A 13686-nucleotide genomic window follows, 5' to 3' on the forward strand; every position below is an offset into this window, starting at 1 on the left:
CCTCTGCAGGAAAATGCAATTTAATAGTCTGCATTTTAGTATAATTTCCATACTGACCAAAAGAATAGAAATAAAAGAATGGGAAGAAAGACTAGTCTGGTGAGGGCAGGTCAAAAGATACCATTAAGACATTCAAATCATTTAGCTATCAGGAGTAGGATATAGTTTTACATGGTAATCACAAACAGTAGCTCCATTAAGAAAACCTACATTCGGAAAGAAGGAAAGAATTCCCTTCCTGAGCCAAATTCCATGTGCTGTATATGAATAGAGACCTGCTACCGTATATACCTGCAAAGTTCACAATGCCACGTGATCCCTGTATCTTGATTTCTAAGAAGAAAATAAATAAATGAAATCACACCACCACACTTAAACTAAGTATTTTAGAACTGCAACAATCCCATTCAAACCTCTGGCTGATAATTAAGACTTCCCCTCACACCTCGAAACCCAATTTTACTGTTACCTACAAATCAGATATGCATCTTCTCTCCCCTCAATTGATTTTATAAATACTACAAAATGCCAAAATGCCCTTCTTCCTGTTCACTGAAAGGTTAAGCATTCCTTCCTCAAACATAAGACCCACAGTGCATTTGACCACCAAAGGGAAATCAGCCCCCTATCAAAACCTAAATAATAATGGTCTCATGATCTCGGGGAGGAAGGGGGGAAGAAATTCTTCTGTTCTCCACCAAAAATTAGATATGAAACATTTTAAAGATCATGACTACTTAGGTAAGTAATCTACCCCACCAAACAGACTAGGATTTGTTTAATACTTTGTTTCATTACCACCTAGGTCTCTTCCAAGATTGGGGCTCCATAGTGTTAGCAGCCAAACAGGAGTAAGAAAGTCCCTGCCCGAACAAGCTTACAGTCCAAATAGACAAGACAAAGGGTGAGAACGGAAGGGAAACAGAAGGACTGAGAAGGACAAGTAATTTGCCCAGCATTACACAGCAATTTAGTAACTGAGCTGGGAACAGAACTCTGGCCTCCCAATTCCCAGTCCAGTACTTTATCCATAAGACCACACAACCTATTGGGTTCGTTTATGATTTTTGAATCACACACTACAATTCCCCTTTGACTTTGTATTTCTGAATGGGCAAGTTATTGAAATGTACAAGACTCTCACACGCATGTATATACAGAACCGAAGAATGGAGCAATGTGTACACACACCAGAGCTTCCTTAACAGCAGGGAACAATTCTGCACTTGAGGGGGAAAAAAACCCTTTTCATCGCTAATTTCCACAACTGGGCCTTAAACTTTCCCATTAGAAATAATGTGGAACATAGGCAAAAGTAATGATAAAAACTGTCATACACACACACACACGTACATATAGACACACACACAAACACACACACTTTTCCTCCCAGTCACTGATTACAGATTAGCTCCACAGGCGCACTTTAAAAACTCCATTCTGCAGATTGTTAGGTTGCACTCCCACAACTCTGCTGCAGTCATTGCAAAGCATACTAGTCACAGCTCCTCTTAGTGAGAAGAGAATGTACAAAAGAAAAGACTTTAAATGTATAGCTCTGCAGGAAACTCTTTTCCTGGCCTGGGAAATTTTAAAAATTTAGGGGACGAACATCCCATTCTAAATGGGACAAAAAGTTGAAATCTTGAAAATTTTCAAGAACCAACAATATGAAAAAATTGATTTTGATAATTGCAAAATGTTTTATTATTTTGACTTCTTTTTTACTGTAATTAGTTAAACTACAAAAACAAAAAGTCATTTCAAACAAAAATTTTCATCTTAAATTTTTTTTAAAGTATCCACATTGTCAAAACAGCTCATTAGAACAATTTCAAAACATTCCTCTTCTCCCCACAAGTTTTTTCTAAACAACACATTCATCAAAATCTATCCTTTCCCATTGACATTTTTGGATTTGATGAACTGGTGTTTTCTGACAAAATGCATTTTCAAAAAATTCCTAACCAGCTCCTCTTAAATGTAAAGACTGACAATATTTGTTATTTTTTACTGCTTTATTTAGAAGTCTACTTAGTTAAGATTCATATAACAAATGTAAGAGAGACAGATCTATTCCACTAATTCTGTACTATGTAGTTTATGATACTGATGTCCAGCCATCACATGTCATGCAAGTAAAAAACTTAGCTCATCTCACAAATTGTCTTCCTCCATATTCTGTGTTCATTTTCTTCTCTTCACTCCAAGTTTTCTCCCTGACCTGTCCCCAACTCCACAGACTACAGAGGGGGTCTCCTCTTCTCTAATATCAGGGGTGGGCAAACTTTTTGGCCCGGGGCCACATCGGGGAATAGAAATTGTATGGCAGGCCATGAATGTTCACAAAGTTGGGGCTGGGGTACGGGAGGGGGTGAGGGCTCTGGTTGGGGGTGTGGGCTATGGAATGGGGGGTGTAGGAGGGTGCTCTGGGCTGGGAACATGGGGTTCGGAGGGCGGGTGGGGGATCAGGGATGGGGAAGGGGTGCAAAAAGGGGTGCAGGTTCCAGCTGTTGGTGCGGGCTCTGGGGTGGGGCTAGGAATGAGAAGTTTGGGGTGCAGGAGCTCCGGGCTGGGATTGAGGCGTTTGGAGAATGGGAGAGGGATCAGGGCTAGGGCAGGGGGTTGGGGTGTAGGGAGAGGCTCCGGGGTGCAGGCGCAGAGCAGCGCTTACCTCAAGTGGCTCTCGGAAGCAGTGGCATATCCCTTCTCTGGCTCCTATGTGGAGGCACGGCCAGTCAGCTCTGCACACTGCCCCATCTGCAGGCACCACCCCTGCAGCTCCCATTGGCGCACCGGAGGAAGCCATTGGAGCGTGTAGGAGCCGGAGCGGGTCCATGCCGCGGCTTCCGGGACCACTGATCCAGCGCCCAGGACGGAGCAGGGACGAGCCACGTGGTGCGGCCCCCCAATCCAGCATTCCGACGGAGCGCGAGAGAAGGGCGAAGCCACATGATGCGGCTGCCAACCAAGTAACACGGCCGGAGCGCCGGAGCAGGGCCGAGCCACAAAGTCCGGCACCCGCCCCAGCGGGAGCTTGCTGGCTGGCTTAAAACAGCTCGCGGGCCGAATCCGGTCCACGGGCCGTAGTTTCCCCACCCCTGTCTTATATGGTATAACAAGACTTGGCAGAATTTGATTTTTTTTAAATATAATTTTACATTATCAATTTTTATTTTAAGCATTTTTTCCAATTTTTTTCAATTTAAATTTTCAAAGCTGTGCAGAATTATGGGGGAAGGGGTCAGCCAATGGTTATTTAATGACAGTGGACACTGATGAGATTCAAGATGTTAAAGCTTTGTAACAATTAAAATGTAACAGATGGTCAGCATCACATGTCAAAATATACAAAATAAATATTCTTAAATGGTTAAAAAAATACTCAGGCAGCATTTTTTTTTACTTTGAGTATCTGTAAATTTTGATTACTATTGATGGAAATATTTTTTCGTTGGTTTGTGTATGGAAAGTGAAATCGACATTTACTGATATTTACCAATAAAAATCTAATCCTTCCAAGCATAGGCATAACTAGCGCTTAAAGAGAGCTCTTCAGGCAGAAGGAAATGCAAGCCTCCATGAAGCGCTCCTCCTCCCATCCAAGGAGTGCTGCTGAAGGATTACAGGGTCAATGTGTAGAAAGGCCCCAATTCAGCAAATCATTTAAGCATGTGCTTAAGTCCATCCCTATTCATCAAAGTACTTAAGCACAAGCATGTGCTTAAAATTTAGCATAACTTAAAGTTAAGCATGCACTTAAGTGGTGATGTACTGTTTAATCAGGACTTAAGGCTTGTGTGAAGATTAGGTCTCCAGAGACTGGAACCCCTGGAAACACAAGCTCTGCCGTTAATTCATTGGGACTCAGAAGTCTGACTCCTGGATGGGTTCTGGATAGCTTCATAGCTTTGACACTGGATATGTTTGCTGTACTAGAAATCCTAACTCAAAACCTATCTTAAAAGCTTTCTAAAAAAAAAAAAAAAAAAAAAAAAAAAAAAGACATTAAGCAAATATCCTGTTGAAACACTGCTCAAAGTCTTGAAAACTATTAACTTGATTTATGTGTGAAAAGAGAAATACAAACAGAGTAAGCTTACCACCAGTAGATAAGCTATTACAGACATTGCTTAACATACCACAGCGTCACCCACCTGAAATATGTTAGCTAGAAGCTGTATCACCTTTTCTCTGGAGATGGGTTAGGAGAGAGGGAAAAAATAAAATAAAGAGATGACTTTGCTCCAATCTTGAAAGCACTTTTTTCTTATTGTTATTCTAAGTGTGTCAGTTATGAACAGGGTCTCATCTTTGTATATGATTTATACTTTCTAGGAGCAAAAAATCTTTGCCCAAGTTTAATTGACGAAAAGACAAAAAAGGTAACTCCACGTATAGCAATGAAACAACAAACATGAAACTTCAGCAAATGTTTGGCTACTTAACAATCAGACATTCCCTTCTTCCCCACCCCCTGAAAAAATACTTCAAAGTCCAGCAAGAATATCTTTCCTTCTTCCCTCCTTCCCCCGCCGTCCAAAAGGTTTCAGCCCAACAAACTTGGAAGAATTTCCTTTTGCTTTGTTTCCAAAATATCACTACCATGTCCCACCTCTTCTCCTAAAGCTTTTCACCCCAAGGGATACAGACTGGGTGATAGCATTTGATAGCAGACTGCTGCTTAAATACCATACATAAGCAGACAGTTAAAAACACATGCTGCACTAAGGTACTGTCAAGGGGCTTAACAATGTACATTTCCTGGAGTTTGACACATGGAAGCAGTTGGAAAAGGACATCACCCAAAACCAGCATGATCTCCCCAGACCTCTGGCATGTTGGTCAGGTGAAGAATAAAGAAAAGAGGGGCATATAGGGACAAGGGGCTTTAGGTCTAAGCTCCTGGCGTAAGCAACAGCTGAGGAGGGGGAAAATATCTCTGACTTGTTACAGTAATGTGAGCCAGCAATAGGAAGAGAGGGGGTTATCCAAGGAAAAACCCAGTACTATGCTGAGGTAATAGAGGCACAGACCGAGTACCCTGGCCTAAGAGAAATGGCAATAGTCCCGAAGCAGGGCCTTCACAGGAAGAGACTGGGAATATAGGGTAAATGCAAAGTTTTCAGTGAAAAAATATAATTGATTAAAACAAAACAAAACACAAACAGAAAACCCCCCACAAGGCTAATGAGCAGAGTCCCACCAAAAAAACCCTCCACAACCCTGTGAGGTTTGGGTTTACAGGTTTACATTAACCCAGTTCCTGCGAGTTTGGGGGTCTGAAAGAACCCAGAGACTGTAAGCAACCTCAGCTGGAACTGCCAGGTTTTGCAGTGGCTTTTGCCCAGAACTCCAGGTCAGAACAGGCTTGCAAATCTCAGTCAATTTGCTCCAAGTTCTGGGGTTGAAATGAACATATCCCACAGCTCTAATAAAGAATCTATCTGGGGGAAAGTGGATTTAGGGATTGTGAGGTGGCTTCTGCTAGCCTTTCTTCCCTATCAACTCCCTCTTACCTGTATGGCTAATTCAGGGAATACATGCCTGAAGTAGTCAGGAGATTCCCATGATTTGTCTGGCAGCCAGGGAGAAAGGTTATCAGCCATTTTTAAACAAGATGTAGAGAGCCAAGCCAGCTGGGTAGTTGGTGCCATTTTTCATAGGTGAGAAAGGGAGGAGTGAAACGTACCTTTCTACAGTAATAAGGATTAGTGGTCTGGGAGTCTAGCACTCCTCCCTCGTTAAAAGATAGGAGACAAAGTGATAGACAGGTAATTACCTAGAAGGAGCCCTAGGGAAATTCCAGGAGACTCCATTAGAATGCTTCAACTGGTCTGTAGGTTTCTGCTTGTCTCTTAGTATCAATTGAAGCTCCCCAGAAAGAGTAACCCGAAAGGTCCATTGCTTTGTTTCAGAAATGGTCACCCAATAGGGGCCCTTCTAATAAAGGATTTGCTTTCTTCCCCACTATCAGCAGCACGGTGGCAAATATGGGACAGAACTGCTCCAGGCAGATTTGCGTACCTGCAGTTTGTCATTTGGTCAGCAAGTTATACCTTGCGGTATCTGCACTTAGTCTGAGGTTTTACATTTTGCATCAAACAGTCTATGGGACTGTTGTCCATGGGTGCCCCTGAATCACAGGGCGAATGATTCATTTAGGAATCAGTTATCGTAGGATACAGAGAGCTAAAGAATGAACAATGGGCTTTCCAAAGGAGCCTAAAGGAATTAGGTGCTCAAATCAACTTGGCTCTCAATGGAACTTGGGCACTTAACTCTCTTAGCATCACCTGAAAGTCTCAGCAGGAAGTAACAACATTTAAAAACATGTTCTAAGATAGGTTCATCTAAAATGCTTGTAAGGATAGAAACTGCTTTGCAATCATTAACTTGCAGGGCACTGTGGACATGGAATATAAACCATATTCCATATAAACCATATTCCAAGAAATGGAAAGATGAGTGAGGATTACATAAGGTCACGCCATCATCTATGGCCATGGAATTTATTACATAGAGGCTCACACATACCATATTCTGGCACTTCTGCCTGGAACTAGAAGCATTTAAATACATGAAAAACAAGTTCAGTTGGAAGGAAGCATAGTGTAGAAAATAGGGCACTGGATTTGGACTTAGGAAACCTGGGTTCAATTCTTGGCTCTGCCACCAGTCTCCTGTGTAACCTTTGGCAAGTCACATCCACCCATGCCTCACTTTCCTCATATGTAAAAAAAGGATATTGATACTGATTCCGTTTGTAAAGCGTTTTGACATCTACTGATAAAAATTGCTATGTAAGATCTAGGTATTACTATTATTACACAATCTTTTCCAAATCTCAAGGAAAGATGTGATTCAAATGCAGAATTATTCAAATGTAGGTCATTTTACCTGAACTGGTATTTTGCCCAATGGGAGGCCTTTCTCCCCTGGTATTGTTGTTCCATCATTTTGATGGAACAAGAGATTGTAAATGACCACAGAGGACCTGAGGTGGAGGGCAGGGGCCCAGGAACTAAGCTAATGCAGATAAATCATCATTCCACCAATGCACTGGTCATTTTTTTAAAAAATTATGTTTTCTACTAACATTTTAAGCAAACCTTTTCCTGCAGTTGCTCAAAATGAGCTCTCTGTCCTACACATAGAAATAGGCACAGGACAGGACTGTATGCATGAATGAACATACACAGAAGCCTCTCTTTGCATGAGTACATTGAAGAGGATGGAAAACCATCCTCATCAACTTGGAGATGATCTAAGAAAATAAAAATTCCACATTGACAAGCTTATTCTAACCTTACCCTCCCCTCCTTTCCCACCTGCTCCAAAAGAGGTTTAACAGGCAAGACACCTAAAGCAGGCAGATAACAATTACCTTTTACCTCTCTGAAGAGGCCGCCGCCAATTAGCACATTCCTGGAGCTTCTAATTCAGGCAAGAAAAAAAAAGGGGGGGTGAGCTGGGATTGATGTCTCAGTCTGTAACACACAGTATTTCCTAAGAGAGAGAAAAAACAGAAAAGGGGAAGGTAAATATCAGCTTACTTGTACTTTGAAGGTGCAGCAGATTACAGCAACTCCTTAGTCCCTCCCCATTTCTCCAGCCCCAAAATAGCCATCCATGGCTGTACTGATTTGCTGATCATGTCAAGGTCCAGAAATGTGTTGGCCAAATCAACTGCTAATAAAAAAAAAAAAAAAAGAGAAAGAAATGAGAAAAAAAAAAAAAAAAAAAAAAAAAAAAAAAAAAGAGCATGGATTGATCTGAACTGTCAGATATCTTATCCAAACCAAATGTTTTCCAGGGGTCGGGGTGGGAAGACTCTAAAGAGCAAGATACTGATCCTAAAATAACCTACAACAGGATAATTGCAAGGGAGATGCTAAAATATACCCGAGTATTCGTTCAAATGAATTTGCCTCAGTCACAATCAGGCCCATTTCTGTAAAACATTCACATTAGCTGCTTTTACTGGCAAAACAACAGTGGAGAATTTTAAAGTCACATGCCCAAGTATGCGTACACATGCATGCGTGCACACACACAGACATTTAAAAATCACACATACAAATGCTTGTGTGCTCATCCTATCAAAGAACATTAATACCAACACGTGACGTATCTGAATAACCACTACCCCAATTTTAAATATTTTTATTTTTTATTTTCATTCCAGTGTATACAAACACCAAGGAACTCCTAACCCAATACAATCCAAAAAGATGAGGCACAAACCAACAACCCTTCTCCAGACTGAGGTACAAACCAACAACCCTTCTCCAGACTGAAGAAGCCAGTTCACAAAACAGAAACTTTCCCAACTCAGCTCCCACAATAGCTTAATCCCTCCCCTCAGAGGAATCTCTGGCCCCATCTGCCACAACTGGATGTCCAAGGAAGAAACACACCCCTGACCGACACAAGTTTCCCCAAGAAAGGCGCTGGTGTGGACAGCGCTATGTGGGCAGGAGAGGCTCTCCTGCCAACACAGCTACCACTGCTCATTGTGAGTGGTTTAATTATGCTGGCGGGAGAGCTCTCTCCCGCTGGCATAGAGCAGCTACACAGGAGACCTTACAGCGGCTGTCCGTAGTGCAGACATAGCCTTAGGCAGGCTTAGCATAACCCTTAGCTGAAAGAGAAACTTAGGACAAGGAACCCAATGCTCAGCCTCAGCCTCCACTACCTAATAAGCTTCTCACAGAGTTTCACTCATTTCTGTTACCCCAGTCAGGACTAACTTGCCCTCCCCCTCCACATACCACTGTCAGAAAAAGAGGTGTTTACAGCCTGTTCCATTCCTTCCCCCACAGCTACCACCAATGTTAGGGAGTACTCAAAGGTGTCTCATATTTCATCGTCCTCTTCCTCTCACTGGTGGCTAGCCCCAAATGAAAGGCAAACAAGTTGGGGGGGGGGGAATAAAAGAGATACATAGGAAGTAAATTTGCCTGATTAATATATTTGAGGAAATGGACAGGGCCGGCTCTGGCTTTTTTGCCGCCTGCGGGGGGGGGAGGGCGGCCGGAGCCCCCAGGGGGAGGGCGGCAAGCCCTGGCGGGGGCTCCGCTCTCCCCCCGGTAGCCAAGGGGGAGGACGCCGGGGGGGGAGGGCGGCGAGGGCTCGGCTCTCCCCCCCAGCAGCCAGAGCGCCGGGGGCAGGGCGGCGAGCCCCGGCTGGGGCTCGGCTCTCCCCCCGGTGGCCAGAGCGCAGGGGGCAGGGCAGCGAGAGGGCGGCGAGCCCCTGCCGGGGCTCGCCGCTCTCCCCCCAGCGGCCGGGGGGAGGGCGGCCAGAGCACCAGAGGGAGGGCGGCGAGCCCGGCTGTGGCCCCGCTCTCCCCGGGGGCCGGAGCGCCGCGCCGCCCCCCTCCAGGTGCCGCCCCAAGCACAAGCTTGGTGGGCTGGTGCCTGGAGCCGGCCCTGGAAATGGCAAACTGCTTTCTGCCCTTCTCTGACTGAGGGTTTATTTAAAGAATTGTCCCTGAAAAATCTGAGTATGAATTGTCTGAACACAGAAGAAACTAAGATTACCCTTCTCCCCAAAAAGAAAAAACAAATGCATCTAATACCAAACAGTGACGAATTGTGCCACTTGATCTCGCTAAAGAGGTGATTTTTATCTGATGCTGGGGAAGCTAACAGGGAGAAAAGGGAAGGCAACCCCATCATAAGGAAATCTGTTCTTAAAACCATTCAATGCACAGTACAGTTTCTCCAATTCCAAAAGGCCGCCGCTTCTGCATCTGCCAGGGGGACTTAACCTCCACTCTTCACCCTTTTCTACCTGATAGGCAGACTTAAAGCTGCAAAGATAATTCTGACCAGCTTCCCCTCTAGATACGTGATGGCCTAAAAAAGAATTCACAAAGTAACAACAATAGTGTAAATAAACAATGAAAACCTCAACAAAGATCCTGGAGGAAAAGACACAGAGACTGCACGTAACAGGAGTGAGAGAGATAAAATACAAAAAAGATCAGTGGCACAAAATGTCTCCTGTTCAGCTCTGCTACATCTGCCCATTGAAGTACCCAGACAAAATAAACCAGTGATCCAGAATGATAGATCCTAAGATACAAAAGAATCATCTATCTTAAAAAAAAACCCTAACGGCAGACTCTCCCACATAGTAGAAAAGCACAATTATATACAGTTTCCCTATTTGCATCTCCTCTACACATCAGGTACCACGGCTGTTTGCACTAAATTGCCTTTAACCAATTTCAGATAATAAGTAGAGTACTCAAAATATGACACTTTTTCATGCAAAGGGGAGTAGGCTTAGAGCCCTGATTGTGGAGAACTGAAAAGAAATGACCCTCAATGAACTGGTTGTGACATATGTACTTCCTGAGGCAATGCACTAATCAATATTTACTGACAGACTCACCACAGACCATGTCGGGAAAGACAGCAAAAGAAATACACACACTTATTTTGCATTCATCAGTGATACAAATCAAATACATCCGTCTTTCCTTTTTAATTATTAAATCAAAGACACGCTTTAGGCAGCATTATGATGAAAAGTCTGTACGGATGATTATAAAAACCACAGACACCAGTCAGGTGGAGCCAGTTAGGAGTCGCTATACTAGTTAAATGTCATATGTTTTAAATACATATTATATATAAAAATCATACACATAGTTTCACTCTCCTAAAACAGAACAGGGACTTGAACCTGGGTCTTCTACATCCCCAGTAAGTATCCTAACCACTCAGCTACTGGCTATTCTGGATTAAGGGGTGCGGGCATCTCTTGCTTTCACAATTCCATCCTGGTCCCGAGAAACCTTTCCTGATGAATGTTTCCCCTAAACTCACCCTTTTGCAGGAAAAGCTTTGGGTTGGCATTTTCAACAAAAACAGTTTTCTCAAACATTTCCTGACCAGTTCTAGTCACAAGCCTCACTGAGGGCCAGAGCCAGGACTCAACAATCACTGCTCTTACAGAGATAGTTGTAGTCCTCTTCCCACCATGAACAAAAAGAGAATTGGGACCTACGGAAAAGCAAAACATCTGCAAAGCTCTCTCATTATCCTCCCTTGCCATAATGCTTACAAAAGAAAGGGAGTTCTGTGTAGTACTTCTTTTTATAAACATCATATTCCCCTCAGGTTATCTGTGGTATTAACTTGCCTAAATGCCAGGAGCCCAGGCACTGGCAAGTGAGGCACAGCCAAACCAAGAATTCCCAAAAGCTATAAAATACATTTTGCATATTCTTTTTTATTTCATTGATAAATATATACAGATTTAAGGACAAATTGTCACTAGGCTTAAATGTCATAACTCACTCTTTCCAGTGGTGAAACACAGTGCCAGAAACTTTGAAGAACATAGTGCCACGTGAGACTCAAATCTTGGCATACCTAATAGTGCCTCAAGAAGTTGCCTTGTTACCATGGCAATTTAACAACGCCCAGGAGTCACTTTATAATGGCGTTGCTGTGGTAACCACTGCTTGGTGAGGCCATGGCAGGTTTGTAGCAGCCCAGGATGCAGGAGGGTTGCGGGCATGGGGCCTACACCCTGCGCCTTTCTGGCCCCATGTGTGCGCGTGAGGAGCTGCCATTAAGCCCTGTGCCTGCCTTATGCTCTTCCTCCCACCCTCCCACTCTGGGCTGGGTAGCGGCTCCAGCTCCTGGGTTCACTTGCTGCTTCTTCACTGTAAATAAGGACAGCTTTTAGTAGCTATTCAATTAAACACTGGGTAGCCTATTTTGTGATTTATGCCTCGCCAGTCAAAAACTTCATGAGCAACCAGTGGCCAGGAGTTAAATCAAAAGGAGGCTGTAAAGAGAAATGAAACAATGGCAAAGACAAGGGTCCTTGAGGGAAACAATTTGGACAATACCCCGTCTGGCTCCATGCAGCCCAGAATGGATGACTCTTCCCAAGGGTGAGCCTAAGTAGTCTGCTGTACTCAGAGAAGTTGCTTCTCCCTGCCAGTTAGATGGAGTTAGATAAGCTGAGAGGAATTTACACCTTAAACTTTCTTTGCCAGGTGTTGTAAATATGACCCAAGAGGCGTTTTATTGTTTTTATCCTTTGCTCTACATGCTTTGTACCTTAGAGGAATGAATAAATGATGCTTTGTTTTGATGATGCTGTTTGTGTCACTGCATACTTAAGATATGCCTGCATTACAACAGCCACACTGGTACAGCTATGGTCATAGTGCCATAGCTGTACTGCCATAGTATAGACCAGGGGTTGGCAACCTTTCAGAAGTGGTGTGCCGAGTCTCCATTTATTCACTCTGATTTAAGGTTTTGCGTGCCAGTAATACATTTTAATGCTTTTAGAAGGTCTCTTTCTATAAGTCTATAATATATAACTAAACTATTGTTGTATGTAAAGTAAATAAAGGTTTTTAAAATGTTTAAGAAGCTTCGTTTAAAATTAAATTAAAATGCAGAGCCCCTGGACCAGTGGCCAGGACCTGGACAGTGTGAGTGCCACTGAAAATCAGCTTGCGTGCCGCCTTTGGCACGCATGCCATAGATTGCCTACCCCTGGTATAGACGCGTCCTCTGTTGACAGAAGGGGTTTTCCTGACGCAGTAGTTAACCCATTTCTCTGAAAGGTGATGCTTAGGTTGAAAGAAGAATTTTTCCATCAACCTAGCTAGGTCTACAGTGTGGGTTAGGTTGATCTAACTAGGCTACACATGGCGTGACATTTTTCACAGCCCTGAGCGATGTAAATCTAGACATTAGACTAGGCCTTATTACTGTCACAGGCTCCTGAAGGTAAATTATTACAGGTGGCAAAACCAAGTTGGGCCTGTGTTATTAACTCGGTTGGAAACTGGGTGGCTGCAGCCCAGATATCCAGTCAGAGTGGCTGGACTAGAGTGGTTCCATCCAGTGAGGTGCAGGAAGCCAGGCTAGTCACATAAGAGCTGCATTCCAGAGGTACTAAAGCGATCTAAGGCACAGTTCATCCTGTAACCATGAAACGTGACTCCCCCATGTCTGTCTGCAACTGTTATCACTAGTCTTCTACTTCCAGCGTGAACTCTGGGGGGCAGAAATCATCTTCTTGTTCTGTGTTTGTACAGCGCCTACCACAATGGAGTGTTGGTATATACACACAAACTACAACATAGTCTGAGAATACAGAAATGGAGAACAGAGGACATTCAGTACTGACACAGAAACTTCAATATTCATTGTAATCAACAGTAACTGATCCTAATTGAAGGGAAGATCCACATATTCACAACACAAGCTTTCTCACAAGATCTGTTGATAAATTCATCAAGGATTTATTCCAATAATTTTGCCATATCTAACTTTTAATAAATATAAGCCTACAGCCACATGCAGCGTGAGCTGAGGTTTCATTAGATCTCAGCCTAAGCAAGATAATTTTAGGTAAACACTAAGGCCATGGGAGCACTGTTCTACTGCAGGTGCCATACATATCTCACCCATTTCTTATCATTCAAAAATCCCACCGTGCTTGCAAGAGTAGGAGTATTAACCCTGGTAGTTCTGCCAATATCCATTCCAGACAGCTATAGCATTCTGCCTACCTAAGCCGTCCAAATCACAGTTCAGGGGGGAAAACAACGAGGAGTCCTTGTGGCACCTTAGAGACTAATACATTTATTTGGGCATATCTCTAAGGTGCCACAAGGACTCCTCGTTGTTTTTGCTGACA

The 13686-nt window shown here is 43.4% G+C and overlaps 1 protein-coding gene across 11 annotated transcripts in view; it reads right to left on the reverse strand.

Annotated features, from left to right (window-relative positions):
• The window catches only part of LOC112112062 (zinc finger MIZ domain-containing protein 1), a 504548-nt gene that overhangs the window by 422452 nt on the left and 68410 nt on the right, over positions 1-13686 (reverse strand). For 10 of the 11 annotated variants that reach the window (XM_024207776.2, XM_024207786.2, XM_024207778.2 and 7 more), the window contains exon 2: positions 7388-7509. The gene's annotated coding sequence lies outside the window, so the exon portion shown is untranslated. The remainder of the gene's footprint in view (positions 1-7387; positions 7510-13686) is intronic. The other variant, XM_024207775.2, reaches the window with a different exon arrangement.

Source organism: Terrapene carolina, unplaced genomic scaffold (genome assembly GCF_002925995.2).
Source record: "Terrapene carolina triunguis isolate 2854851 unplaced genomic scaffold, T_m_triunguis-2.0 Scaffold148, whole genome shotgun sequence".
In the NCBI taxonomy this organism is placed as follows: Eukaryota; Metazoa; Chordata; order Testudines; family Emydidae; genus Terrapene; species Terrapene triunguis.